Source organism: Oratosquilla oratoria, chromosome 26 (genome assembly GCF_046742065.1).
Source record: "Oratosquilla oratoria isolate Oo_2021 chromosome 26, ASM4674206v1, whole genome shotgun sequence".
NCBI classification, from domain to species: domain Eukaryota; kingdom Metazoa; phylum Arthropoda; class Malacostraca; order Stomatopoda; family Squillidae; genus Oratosquilla; species Oratosquilla oratoria.
This window is the reverse complement of record NC_134802.1, coordinates 53,279,143-53,294,142: the sequence shown is the minus strand read 5'-3', so window position 1 is coordinate 53,294,142 and position 15,000 is coordinate 53,279,143.

Genomic DNA, 15,000 nt, shown 5'->3' with positions numbered 1-15,000 from the left:
AGAAAAGGCCAGAGGCAACACTTTTCTTGACATTGTCAGGGTGATTGCTAAAAAAGTGGAGATAACTGCCTGAATGGGTGGGCTTACGGTATACTGTAAAGAATAAATTATCATCAGTTCTTCTTAACAAAATATCCAAGAAAGGGATTTGGTGTCCTTCTTCCCATTCTACTTTAAATTTAAGATTCGGGGTCAATTGGTTCAATTTATCATGGAACACTTCAAATGGGCCCCAACTGTCATCCCATGCCGAAAAGATATCGTCTACGTACCTGAGCCAAATCATTTCGGGCGGTTTGATGCTGGGCAAAAGGGTACACTCAAAATACTCCATGTATAAATTGGCCAAAACAGGAGACAAATTGGAACCCATACTGCAACCGAATTTTTGACGGAAGAATTGGTCTTGAAAGGAGAAAACATTTGAAGAAACACACAGGCGAACTAAAGCAAGAATTTTGTTGACAGGGAGGGGGAAAGAGTCTTGAAACGGTTGCAGTTTGGTTTCCAAAAAAGTAAGTACATCTTCAACATTAATTTTCGTAAATAACGAGGAAACATCAAGGCTGAGGAGCCTTAAACCCTGAACTTTCATATTTTTGGTCTTAGAAATAAAATCACATGAATTTGTGATATGAGAATTAGAAAAATTACCTACGTACGGGGATAAAAGATCCGCCAGCCATTTAGCAAGTTTGCTAGTGCAGGAGCCGCGGTTGGATATGATGGGCCTGAGGGGAATGTCTGTTTTGTGAATTTTAGGGAGACCATAAAAATATGGGAGCTTAGGGTTGGTAACTTTCAAATCAATAATGCGTTTATCAACTGTGATATTACGGACTTGTCTGTTAAACTCGGCGGCTGCGTTCTTAAGGGGATTTTTGGTGAGTTTTTCATAAGTGGCCGAATCATTAAGCAACTCGTGGGCTTTCGTGACATAAACAGACTGATCTAAAATAACAATATTGCCACCTTTATCCGCTTTTGTGATGATGATGTTGTCAAGCTTCTTAAGAGCAGACAGGGCCTCCCTGTGTCTTTTTGGTAGGCCACTTTCATTTTTAAAACATTCTGAAATACCATTTAATAAAAACCCTTTAAGGCAGGCAAGATCTTTGTCATAGTGGTTATTAGCTAAATATTTGTCGAAACCAACCAAAAAGTCCAAAACATGGTTTCTCTCGGGAGTGAGGGCGAAATTAAGGCCAAGCCCTAACACTTCTAGTTGGGTGTTGGACAATTCAATATTGGTGAGGTTGATGACGTTGTCCGTGAGAGAAAATTTGGACCAAACACTGTTATTGCAAAGTCTGTGGAGTTTACGTGTGAGGTTGGCCTGGTGTTGGCCACTGAGGAAGCAAGCTTTGTGAAGAGCTTGAGCGCAAAGAGACTTAAAAATGGACTGGTTGGGACTAACTAAACACAGGTGCCTCCGTGCATGTCTGGATTTCCAAAGGAGGTTTTCAAATTCCAAAGAAGCAACACGCACTCGTTCTAACAGAAAAGCACTAATGTACGAGGGAAAACTGTACCCTAGTGAAGATCGTTTCAGGAACCTAAACGAATTAGGGCACACTTGTTCTTCTAAACAGTTGGACAGGAACGTCTTCTGGTTCTTTCTCTTCTTACTGGCGATGAGCGAAGATTCCAACAATCTGTAGGCTTGTTTTAGTCCCGGAAAAGACTTGAAGATGAGGTGGAGTGGAAGAGAAGCCTCCATCGTGGGTGTAACAATTTCTAAATAGAAATGTAGTAGCACATTTGTAAATAACACACAGGAACCCACAGTCGGAGAAAGAATAAACTTTGAATAAAGAATAATCCTATATTTCGGCTATCAACTGTAGCCCTCTTCAGGAAAGTACATAAGATAGAGAACAGAGGGGACTTATAAACTACAGTAAGAAGAGATGTGGACAGTTGACCTCACTCAGGCGCGGGGCAAACTGGGGTGGCGGAGGAGGGAGGGGGTGAGGAGAGGGGAGGATGTAATGTCCGCATTAGCTTATTTATTGCTGCGCGTGAGATTATGTCAGGTGTCAGGTGTCCATGTTTTGGACTTTTTGGTTGGTTTCGACAAATATTTAGCTAATAACCACTATGACAAAGATCTTGCCTGCCTTAAAGGGTTTTTATTAAATGGTATTTCAGAATGTTTTAAAAATGAAAGTGGCCTACCAAAAAGACACAGGGAGGCCCTGTCTGCTCTTAAGAAGCTTGACAACATCATCATCACAAAAGCGGATAAAGGTGGCAATATTGTTATTTTAGATCATCTGTTTATGTCACGAAAGCCCATGAGTTGCTTAATGATTCGGCCACTTATGAAAAACTCACCAAAAATCCCCTTAAGAACGCAGCCGCCGAGTTTAACAGACAAGTCCGTAATATCACAGTTGATAAACGCATTATTGATTTGAAAGTTACCAACCCTAAGCTCCCATATTTTTATGGTCTCCCTAAAATTCACAAAACAGACATTCCCCTCAGGCCCATCATATCCAACCGCGGCTCCTGCACTAGCAAACTTGCTAAATGGCTGGCGGATCTTTTATCCCCGTACGTAGGTAATTTTTCTAATTCTCATATCACAAATTCATGTGATTTTATTTCTAAGACCAAAAATATGAAAGTTCAGGGTTTAAGGCTCCTCAGCCTTGATGTTTCCTCGTTATTTACGAAAATTAATGTTGAAGATGTACTTACTTTTTTGGAAACCAAACTGCAACCGTTTCAAGACTCTTTCCCCCTCCCTGTCAACAAAATTCTTGCTTTAGTTCGCCTGTGTGTTTCTTCAAATGTTTTCTCCTTTCAAGACCAATTCTTCCGTCAAAAATTCGGTTGCAGTATGGGTTCCAATTTGTCTCCTGTTTTGGCCAATTTATACATGGAGTATTTTGAGTGTACCCTTTTGCCCAGCATCAAACCGCCCGAAATGATTTGGCTCAGGTACGTAGACGATATCTTTTCGGCATGGGATGACAGTTGGGGCCCATTTGAAGTGTTCCATGATAAATTGAACCAATTGACCCCGAATCTTAAATTTAAAGTAGAATGGGAAGAAGGACACCAAATCCCTTTCTTGGATATTTTGTTAAGAAGAACTGATGATAATTTATTCTTTACAGTATACCGTAAGCCCACCCATTCAGGCAGTTATCTCCACTTTTTTAGCAATCACCCTGACAATGTCAAGAAAAGTGTTGCCTCTGGCCTTTTCTTGAGGGCTTTCAGGATTTGCAGTCCTCATTTTCTGGACCAAGAGATTGAGGTGATCAAATGTCAACTGGAGAAGTTGGCTTATCCACCTTGGTTTCTGGACCAAGCCCTCAGTAAGGCTAGGGCCAACCATTTTAAAACTTCCGTCCCCTCAAATTTTCACCGCTCCTTTAAGGACATTTTAAAAATTCCATTCAATAATACCGTCAGTTCTTCTACTAAATTGTTTCCTCGTGAACGTCTCACTATTGCCTATCACTATCCTAACACCGTACGTAAGCAAATTGTGAACGTTCAACAAAAACCGAAGGAAGTTGAGTCACCTGGTGTTTATTGTTTGCCCTGCAAAGATTGTGATTTGGTTTACTTGGGTCAAACCGGGAGAGACTTGAACACTAGATTGGCAGAACATAAAAGGTCAATTAGGGATGGGCAAGACAATTCGGCTGTATTTCTTCATGTTAAAAATAAGAATCATTCTTTCGACTGGGGTAAGGCCAGATTAGTGTTCAAGTCCCACTGTGGTTTCAGGAGAAAAATAGTCGAATCAGCATTAATTGAGGAATGCCCTAATATTAATATTTCTAAAGGGCAGTGGACACCTGACATAATCTCACGCGCAGCAATAAATAAGCTAATGCGGACATTACATCCTCCCCTCTCCTCACCCCCTCCCTCCTCCGCCACCCCAGTTTGCCCCGCGCCTGAGTGAGGTCAACTGTCCACATCTCTTCTTACTGTAGTTTATAAGTCCCCTCTGTTCTCTATCTTATGTACTTTCCTGAAGAGGGCTACAGTTGATAGCCGAAATATAGGATTATTCTTTATTCAAAGTTTATTCTTTCTCCGACTGTGGGTTCCTGTGTGTTATATACATATATACATACATACATACATACATACATATATATACATACATATATATATATATATACATACATACATACATATACATACATACATATACATACATATATATATATATATATATATATATATATATATATATATATATATATATATTTATATATATACATATTTATACATACATATATATATTACATATATATGTATATATATACATATATATATATATATATACATATACATATATACATACATGATATATATATATATATATATATATATATACATATGTATATATGTATATATATTTTATATATATATATATATATATAAATATATATAATCATATATTTGCTTGGGCGTAAATGCTCTCACACACACCTAACCTACTCATATTTCATAATACGGTCAACTCCAATTCCGACCACAAAAACCGGGGTTGGTTTGATATATCTCGACTTTCTAATGGCCTTTGGTAATGTCCCACACAAGAGCGACCACTGACCAAGTCCGCATTACATGGAACCAGAGGAAACTTATTACTTTAGGTCAGAAACTGGTTATGCAGTCGTCAGAGGTGAGAGGTTCTGAAGAGAGAAGCTTCACAATGGGTAGATGTTACATGCGGAGTCCCTCGATCTGGAAGAGTTGTGTAAAAGTGGAGATTAGCAAAAGTTGTGCCCTTGTTTGAAGACGGTCGCAAATCCAATCCTGGTAACTATTGGCCCATTAGTCTTATATCAGTTGTGTGTAGTCTAATGAAGTCTATGCTGGGAGACAAAATTGTGGAATTCTTGGAGAAAAAAAAAGTATTATTATCAAAGATTCACAACATGGTTTCCGTAATAAGCACGCTTGTCTAACAAACCTTCTCGAATTCTTGCATAATATTTATGGAGTACAAAGAAGGGAGGGTAGTTGACGTTATATATTTTGACTTTCAAAAAGCGTTCCATAAAGTCCTTCATAGGTTACTAAGCAAACTAGAAGCCCATGGTATGGTAGGACATATTCACCGATGGATTTCTAAATGGCTCAGACTGGTGTTGTGTATCAAGTGGAGTGCCTCAGGTCTCAGTGCTAGGTCCTGCGGTCTTTCTGATATACATTAAGGACCTGGATGAAAGTGTAAAGTGTAAATTATCCAAATTTGCGGATGATACCAAGATAGGAAATAGGATATCTTGAATACAACGAGAATTACAAGGTGATTAGAAAACTTTATGCGAATGGGCAGAACATTTCCAGATGATTTTCAATATGGATAAACATAAAGTACTTCATATTGGTAATAGTAATGTCAAGGACAATTACGTGATTAATGATACACAACTGGCAAATGTAAAACAAGAGGAAAACCATGGTGTTATGATCTCAAATGCTCTCAAACAAAGCAGTGTTCGGAGGTCGTAAGAACTGCAAATAAATTAATTGGATTTATAGGAAGAGTTTTTGAATTTAAAACTGAAGAAATTATTCTTAATCTTTACAATGCCCTAGTCAGACCTAACCTACAATATTGTGTACAGTGCTGGTCTCCATATTACAAGAATAACATAGGGAAGTTAGAAAGAGTGCAGCGTAGAGTAACAACGGTCACTCCTATGTTGCGGAACATGCCGTACGAAGAGTGTTTAAGTGAACTAAATTTGTTTAGTATCTCGAAATGGAGATAGATAGATCTAACAGCGGTCTACAAAATTGTCAAAATAATTGAAAAGATATGGGATTTTTTTTTTAATTGAAATCCCCAACACAACTAGGGATAATGGATGCAAAATTATATCAAACAAACGTGCCAAAACACTCTTCAATCACGTTATTGATATATGGACTGGTCTACCCTCCAACATCAATTGTTCCGCTATAGATGTATTAAAGAAAAGTCTAGACATTTACTAAACTACAAATATCCGAATGGAATTATATAATTCTCTATAGATTAAGGGGAGGAATAGGTTAGGTACCGAAACAGCCACGTAAGATCTAAGAGACCGGTTGCTGCTTGTATGTTCATCTAACTCAAAGTAACTCAAACACCATTGTTCTCAAACACGTAAATGACCTCAAATTTAGGACTAAAACTTGCTAGATAATCGCAAAAGGTATGTTCTGAGTTGATCAGCCTCTGATCAAGTCCTTCAAGATTCTCTTCTTTGACCATTTCTGTTCAATGACTTGAGATCACCGAGAATGCAAATTCTATCATAACCTTCCAACGATATGAGATTATATGAAACAGCAAGTAACCTTTCACATCAACTGGAGTTTCAAAAGGGATTTGAGTGTACAACAAATGTACAAAGGATGCATTTCTTTTTACGAAGGGAGAGAAGAAATATAACTACAGGAAGATTTAGAAAATAGGGTTGTAAAATGACAAGAAAACAAGACAAGAATAATGAGAGTAAAAACAAAATTCTTTAAGAAATTTTGAGTTGGTTCATGCAAAGCCTCCTGGTCTCAAAAATCTTTCGTGAATAAGAGGGCTTCCGTTCGTCTGTCCACGGCATGCCAGCACGTATCGACTTTTCGCCGTGCGACGTCCACGGCACGACGTCGTGCACCCAAATAACGTTTTCACACGTCACGAAATTGACCACGTGTGAAAGCGTCCATAGACACCCATGTTTATTTGAAAACACGACGTCGTGTCGTGGACGGTGCACGGCGAAAAGTCGAAACGTGTGAAACGAGCTTAACAGTCACTTGCCCTTAGCTTCCCTGATACATAAGATTAACATAACTGCTTGATCCATCGACATGTTCTTCCAGGTCTCCGCTGTTTATCATCTTTTAAGAATGTATAATTTTTTAACAAGATAGATGGATAGATAGATGTGTGTGCGTGTGTGTGTGTGTGTGTGTGTGTGTTTGTGTGTGTTTGTGTGTTTGTGTGTCTTAGAGAGAGACAGATAGATAGATAGATAGATAGAGAGAGAGAGAGAGAGAATGAGGAGAGAGACAGATAGATAGATAGATAGATAGAGAGAGAGAGAGAGAAAGAGATAGAGAGAGAGAGAGAGAGAGAGAGAGAGAGAGAGAGAGAGAGAGAGAGAGAGAGAGAGAGAGAGAGAGAGAGAGAGAGAGAGAGAGAGAGAGAGAGAGAGAGAGAGAGAGAGAGAGAGAGAGAGAGAGAGAGAGAGAGAGAGAGAGAGAGAGAGAGAGAGAGAGAGAGAGAGAGAGAGAGAGAGAGAGAGAGAGAGAGAGAGAGAGAGAGAGAGAGAGGGGGGTGGAGACAGATAGATACATAGATAGATAAATAGATAGATAGGGAGAGAGAAAAAAGAAAAGAGAGAGAGAGAGAGAAGAGAGAGAGAGAGAGAGAGAGAGAGAGAGAGAGAGAGAGAGAGAGAGAGAGAGAGAGAGAGAGAGAGCGAGGAGAGAGAGAGAGAGAGAGAGAGAGAGAGAGAGAGAGAGAGAGAGAGAGAGAGAGAGAGAGAGAGAGAGAGAGAGAGAGAAAGCGAGGTATCTTATGCACCAGCGGAGAACCCACAAGAGGAGCACGAAGGGTCTGCGCGCGCAGCTCCGGGCACGAAAATCGGCGCGTCATTGTCGAGGTTCTAGCGGTGCCCCTCGTGAATAGAGGAAACACTTCTCCTTTGGTCGTTGCCCACCAGCAGCGTAGGATGTATGGTACGCGTTTCACGTGTGTCACAAATATCGTATCTTAATATTTTCTCCACCCTTGCTGTACAGCGGTTAGGACACTATTATATGATATCGTATGAGATGAATTCTATGTATGATGATTTCCCTAACTGAAGTGATGTTAGTTCTAACAATGGTTAGAAGGTGAGAAACATATCCCACGAGGCGCTCAGCTGTTACCGAAGTATGTCAGATTTGTTGAAAACATTATATACCCTCAAGCATATTAAAGTTATATATGGTATATAAATTATTATTATTGCGTCACAAATTATGGATTTCCCATTTGATAGATTCGACGTATCAAAAAAAAAAAAAAAAAAAAAAAAAAAAAATATATATATATATATATATATATAATACATGTGTATATAAATGCACACTATGGGTTACTTTATAAGGTTCTAAGAGTTTTTACAAAATTCATATCATGTGGCCAATTCCATTTTACTCCGGGACTTTTCATGAACCTAGGCTAAAGGTACATTTTGTCCTGTGCAATTATCGCTCAACGGTGATCGTTCTTGGCCCAACGATGATCGTCAAACGATTCTTTGTTTTTAGCAGCTCTAGCGGCAGTCACTCGAAGCAGAACAATCCTCTTCAGAAAACAAAGAAATTAGTGTTTCAGAAAATTGTTTGTCAACCATCGTTGGGCCATGAACGTTCAACGATAATTGCACCGAGGAAAATGTCTCTTAAGGCTTGGAATTCAAGACCACACGGTCTTATCGTCACCCTACTCTGTCTGACGCTCGAACCGTCTCCCCCTGGCTGGTCACTGCCAAAGATGGCGTTCCAGCCCGCCCGTTCGCTGCCCCTCCTTGTCATTCATCTTGACTACCAGTCTCTCATTATGCGTGTGAGTTTTGCTAACTAACTCCTGAGCTTGAGGTAGCAAGGGAGTTTTAATATATTCATCACTGCTAATCACACAACTACTCAGAAAAAAAAGAAGAAACCACCAGTTTCCGTTGTGACATGACTTGGCGCTCCTTCCAGGGGCGCAGACTCTTTGGTGCGTCTTCCAGAGGGTCAGGACCGGCAGACTCTCTCCTCCCTCTTAGTCTATGGCCCTTAGACTCTCCATCTCCTTCCTCGTCCTTCATCCTCATCGTCTCTGGCCACTCCTGCAGTCTGACACATTAGCTCACGAGTCTTCGGTAGCGATTAAGTCATTATCTTTGGGCTCTTCCCGTCCCCAAAATTTCTTCAAGAAGTTGAGGAGAATACAAGGTAGCTCAGAGAATCTATCATTTCTTTGTACATAAACGGTAACAACGCTTATTTCGTTATTTGTAACAGCTTGAGCATTTGTACTGATGAATTACACATGACATAAATCAGTTTTGATATTCACCAGATAGAAATAAAAATGAAAGTAGACAAACACTCAAATAACCGAATAAAACATGCAAAAGGAAACACCCAATTGTCGTTCGTCACACATTCAAATGTTGTGAATTCGAAAAGCTGGAAGACGACTTCGCTTAGACCATTCTAGACTTCCCTAAGTCTACAATTCAACAATGTGCCTAATATTCGTATTCTAGTTTTAACTTTTCTCAGTTCGTCATTCAGCTTCTAACTCTATGACGCAAAGATAATTTGACAGTTAGAGATTCGAAAAATAAAAATATTGTAACCTAAGTCGTCTCCGCTCAAATGAATTCCCTTAAGTCGCGTAGGTACGACTCGGGCTTAAGTGTTTCAATATCAATTCCGTATCAAGTATGAACGTAGTGATTAAATGAAACACAAAGTTCAGTAAAAAGAAAAAGAGAAAGTGATATAATATTCACCAATCATCACCAATGCTCTACATGTTCATCGTAAAACATTCCTCATCCAACATAAATATAAAAGGAAATAACACATCCATATGCCTATACAATGAGAAAGAACATTCTAATCATTGTAGTTAATAGTAAGATAATTATATTCTAGTGACTTATTTATTACTAACCTCTTGAATAATATGAATTTTTACCCTCACACATTGATAAAAAAAGAATCATAAAATGACTTAACTAATTCTATCTGAAATAATTCTTCCAGCCCAGCAAATTGGAATACATTATTCACGTCCTGAACTGATATAACTACATTATTAAAGTAAACTTTATCTGGTACTTTACTCGCTACGAATTTGCACTAAAACGCTTTAAGACCGCCTTCATCTGTTTTTATAGGCTTTATGAACCGTTTATGATGCTATATTCACCACTGAAACTTAATCTCTACTATTAAATTAATTTTCTTCCATTATCAAGCTCATTATTGATTTACTATCGTCTCTACAAATTATGATAAAGAATAGCGTTGACGCTAATTCCTCGTGAATTAAAGAGAAAAGGAGAGAGAGAGAGAGAGAGAGACGGAAGAGCCATGCAAGTCTTCTTTACACTTAACGGTACCCTGAGGTACTGGGAACCAACAGGGCGCCCTCACAACGACCCACCCGGACGTAGCCGACACCTGGTTGCTTCCTCAGCCCTCGATCTTCTCCACCCGAGGAAAGAACCACCTGGGATGGAGGCGCACCAGCCTTGACCACCATCTGCGTAGGGTCTTCTTAAGGTGCAAGAGTACTTAAGGTGCAAGAGGGGTTACGGCGGTGTGGGCCTTTGTGGTTTGCACCTGTTCTGGACTCTCCTCACCTGCTTCTTGCCCGTCTGTCTGTCTGTCTGTTGTACCCTTTCAGCTGTCTCGCTCTGTCAGCAACATTATCATCTGACTGTCAGGTCTGTGCGTCTGTGTGTCTGTCTGCTGTTCCCTTTCGTATGTCTCTTTCTCTGCCGGGAACATTTCCACCTGTCTGTGTGTCTGTGTGTCTGTCTGTCTGTCTGTCTGCCTTTCTACCTGTCTGTCTGTCTGTCTGTTTGCATGTCTGTCTTTTTCTGTGTCTTTACTCTTTGCGCTTCTTCTGCACAAATTTCTTACCCTGTGTCTGTGCTTATGTCTGTAACTCATCTCGACCATTGTAACCAAATAATCTAAACTGACAAAATGTTACTAAAAAAAACAAAATATTTCTCACCCATTACAAGAAATTGAAAAACAAATGTTATTTACCAAGACTGAACTATACAAACCAACTCTTGAACAAGTATTGTGAAGATTTTGCCAAGTTTAAGTAAACTCATGATTGTCACTATCAAACTAATCTACCTAATTATAGTCACTCTACCTAACTATAGTAATTATCTACCTACCTAACTTCAGTCACTATCTACCTAGTTATAATCAATCTACCTAGCTAGAGGCACTACCTGCCTTAGTCATTACCATTACCTAGCTATAGTTACTTTAACTACATAAGTACTGTCACTTTAACTGCCCGTCTAAATACTGTCACTTTAACTGCCCGTCTCCCTGCTCAGATTACCTCGTTAAGTCTCTCAACAGTCTGCCTGGTTGACTGCCTGTCTGCCTCTATCTACCTGTCTACCTATCTGCCTCTGTCTGTCTATCTATCTGTCTGTTTGCCTGTCTGCCTCTGTCTGTCTATCTGTGTATCTGTCTGTCTGCCTGTCTGATCAACTCTGAGGACTCAGACTGGCTTCGTTTTCTTGACTGTCTCCCTGCCTGTCAAGCCGTCTTCTGGTTTCCCGTCTAAACCTGTCATCAACACTTACAAGACGTCTCCAAGTGTTTATCTCATTAACTGAACTCTCCTGAACACATCCGTACGTGAATACATGCATGCGCGCGCGCGCGTTTGTGTTTACCTAATCATAGTGTACAAGAAAGGGACAACGTTCGTGGGTTCCCGTCTCTTACTCTCCGATTTACCATACCTAGCTTCAGATTCATGTGATTCACCTTGGTCTTTTGGATCACGTGTTGGACTCGTGATCAGCAGCTATTCCCCTCCCGGAAGAGAGCTCAGAGCTCGTATGACCGATCTATGGATAATGATGTGACCTTACACGCACACACAAACACACACACACAACTCACAACCCACGAGAGTTGGAGCAACGACTCGAAGCGCAGCTATACTGAAATTATTTCAGCCCTGGGCAGGATTCGAACCCGGACCGCCATAGCGACAGTCGGGGACTTTACAAACCGCGCCACCGTGTGTGTGTGTGTGTGTGTGTGTGTGTGTGTGTGTGTGTGTGTGTGTACGCGTGTGCGTGTGTGTATGCGTGCGTCTACGTATATGTTTGTGTGTAAATCTTGCTTGCCAGGTGGTTACGTGTTATTAAACTGTATTAGGATCCGACCAAGGAATCCTAAGCAGCAAGTCTTAATGAATGGCAGAGGATCCACCTGGCCAAGGGCGGAGTACCACAGGGATCAACTCCTGGTCCCCTCCTTCTCCTTCTCCTCCTCCTCCTCCTCCTCCTCCTCGTCCTCCTCCTTCTCCTCCTCCTCAAGAATTCAATTTCTGTGTAACTAATTTCAATTAAAAAAAAAAGTGATAATCAATTACAAAGCTTTTTAATATAATGTATTGTAAGGACAGTATGATCTAATGTAATATATGATATAATGTAATATGATATGATATAATATAGTATATTCTATATCATAGTATAATGTATATAATATAACAATATGATATAATATATAATATAATACATAATATATAATATTAATATAATGTAATATGATATAATATAATATAATATAATATAATATGATATGATTTGATACAATGTATAATATAGTATAACATAATATAATATGATATGATTTAATATACAGTAATATAATGATATAATACAATATAACATATAATATAATATAATAATATAATATAATATAATATATAATAATATAATACAATATAGCATAATAAGATATAATATAATATACAATATAATATAATATCATGTAACATATGATAAAATACAATATAATATTAAATAAGATAATGTAATACACAAACATATGAATTTGAAGCTAAGTACAGACCAATTATTTTGACGTCGGTTATGCGTAAAATTCTGGAACCATTGATAGCAAATAGTACCCGGGATCTTATCGACAGACATGATTTGATACGTGATTCACATTATGGGTTCACCATGGGTTTGTCACGTGTAACTAATCTTCTATCCTTTTGCACTCACGTATACAAAGCGGCAAATAACGGTGATAGTTACGATGTTATATGCCTTGACTTTAGTATAGTGTTCGGCAGGGTGCCCTACCAAGGACAACTAAATAAAGTGAAAGCCCATGGCACAGGAAGAAAAGTGTTTAAATGGACTAGAGTATAGATTTGTGACAGAAATATGCGGGTCACCATTAACGGTGTAAAATCCAAAATGAGGGTGTGTTACTAGTGGAGTTCCCCAGGGCTCGATTTAGGGTCCTTTTATGGTTAAATATGTATATATAAAGGATTTCTCCCCGTCTTCTCCTTTTCTGCATAAGGGGATGGATAGGGAGGGTCACCGAATTTATGAAGCGGCCTTGCTGTGGATGTGCTGTGTCTTGCGGCACTGCTTCTGACCCAGGGCAGTGGACAGGATGCAGGGATGACCCGTCATCCAGGAGGTGCCAAGATAAGAGGGAGGGAGGAGGGTGGAGGGGAGTGGAATATATAGGAAATGGAATGGGTGGGAGTGGTTTCTATGCCTTTTTCTTTTTGGCTACCCCCCGTGTAGGGGGAAAAAGCCTTTGGTATATGTATGTTTATAGGACTTGGGCAATGGGGTTAGTAGTAATGTTAGTAATATTTATTATTAATATGATTTTTTTTTCGCATCCGACCTAGATATGAATCAAAAGGTCTCCTGTCGGTATGCTCCGCCTTTGTAATCCTTTGTAATCCTTTGTAAGTTTGCGGATGACACTATAATACTCTTACTCTTACTCTGTTGGTTGTCAGAACGGACGGCCTTTCACAGCTTTCACTATGCCTCTCCAGATGGTTCTATCCTCTGCCAATTCACTATAATAGGACGCCATATTATGTCGGGGGAAGATGCTGGGATACTGCAGGAGGATCTTGATAAAATCTTTGTATGGTCGGTGAAATAGCAAATGGACTTTGATATCTGAAAGTGTAGTGTGCTACACGTAGGATTATACATCTCAGGAAACAAGTATAGCTTAGATAACGCTAGGTTAGTGAAAACAGAATGAGAATAAGACTTGGGAGTGTTAGTATAGATGTAGTTATTAACAATTTATCAAATAGGAAATAGTGTATTGTTGCCAGGAATAGGGCTAACAGGGGATTAGGCTTTATTGCTAGGACGGTTACAAACAAAAATGCAGTGTATTTATTAAGCCCTATCTAGCGATAGTTAGATCCACCCTCGACTATGCGGTACAGTTTTGGCTTCCGTCCTATAGAATAGATATCAATTCACTAGAATCAGTATGGAGGAAAATGACCAAAATCATACAAAGGCTTAGAAATATACCATACGAAAACAGGCGCACTTCAACTTACACTCCCTCGAAAGACAAAGAGTGAGGGACGATCTAATAGAGGTATTCAAATGGGTCAAGGGCTATAACAAGGGTGATGAAGGCAAGGTTATCATATTAAGACAGCAGGGCAGGACTCGTAGTAACAGGTCTAATAGAGGTATTCAAATGGGTCAAGGGCTATAACAAGGGTGATGAAGGCAAGGTCATCATATTAAGACAGCAGGGCAGGACTCGTAGTAACAGGTTAAGATTGGAAAAAATTAGGTTTAAGAAGAAAAGAGTCAAGAACCGGTTTAACAACAGTGGTTAACGAATGGAATACTTAGTGACCATGTAGTTAGTGAGCGCTGAAACTATTGGTTGGTTTAAGAGAAGATGAGAAAGTTTTATGGATAGAGATAATAGGTGGTAATACACATGGAACTACCTAGTGTATGTCATATGGTTTCTTGCAGTCTCCCCCATTCATATGTTCTTATGTTATTATATAGTATAACATGATATATGATATAATGTAATATAATATAATATAATATAAATATAATATAATATAATATATAATATAATATGATATAATCTAATATAGTATAACTAGACAAATTACCCGCGCATTGCTGCGGGCAAATGATGATTATTTTAATTTTGATAGATTTTAAGGAGAAAAGTTACACGTATCAATATAAAAGGTAACACAAATAAAATGTTAAGAAATTAAGAAAAAAAAAATGAATTTAAGGAGGGAGACGCCCTTTGGAAATAGAATATATTCAGTCGTAAGACAAGAATTTAACTAATTTTTTATTATCTTTGAATTAGAGTATAATACCGCCCGCAAAAAAATGAAAATAAAAATAACCAATATTT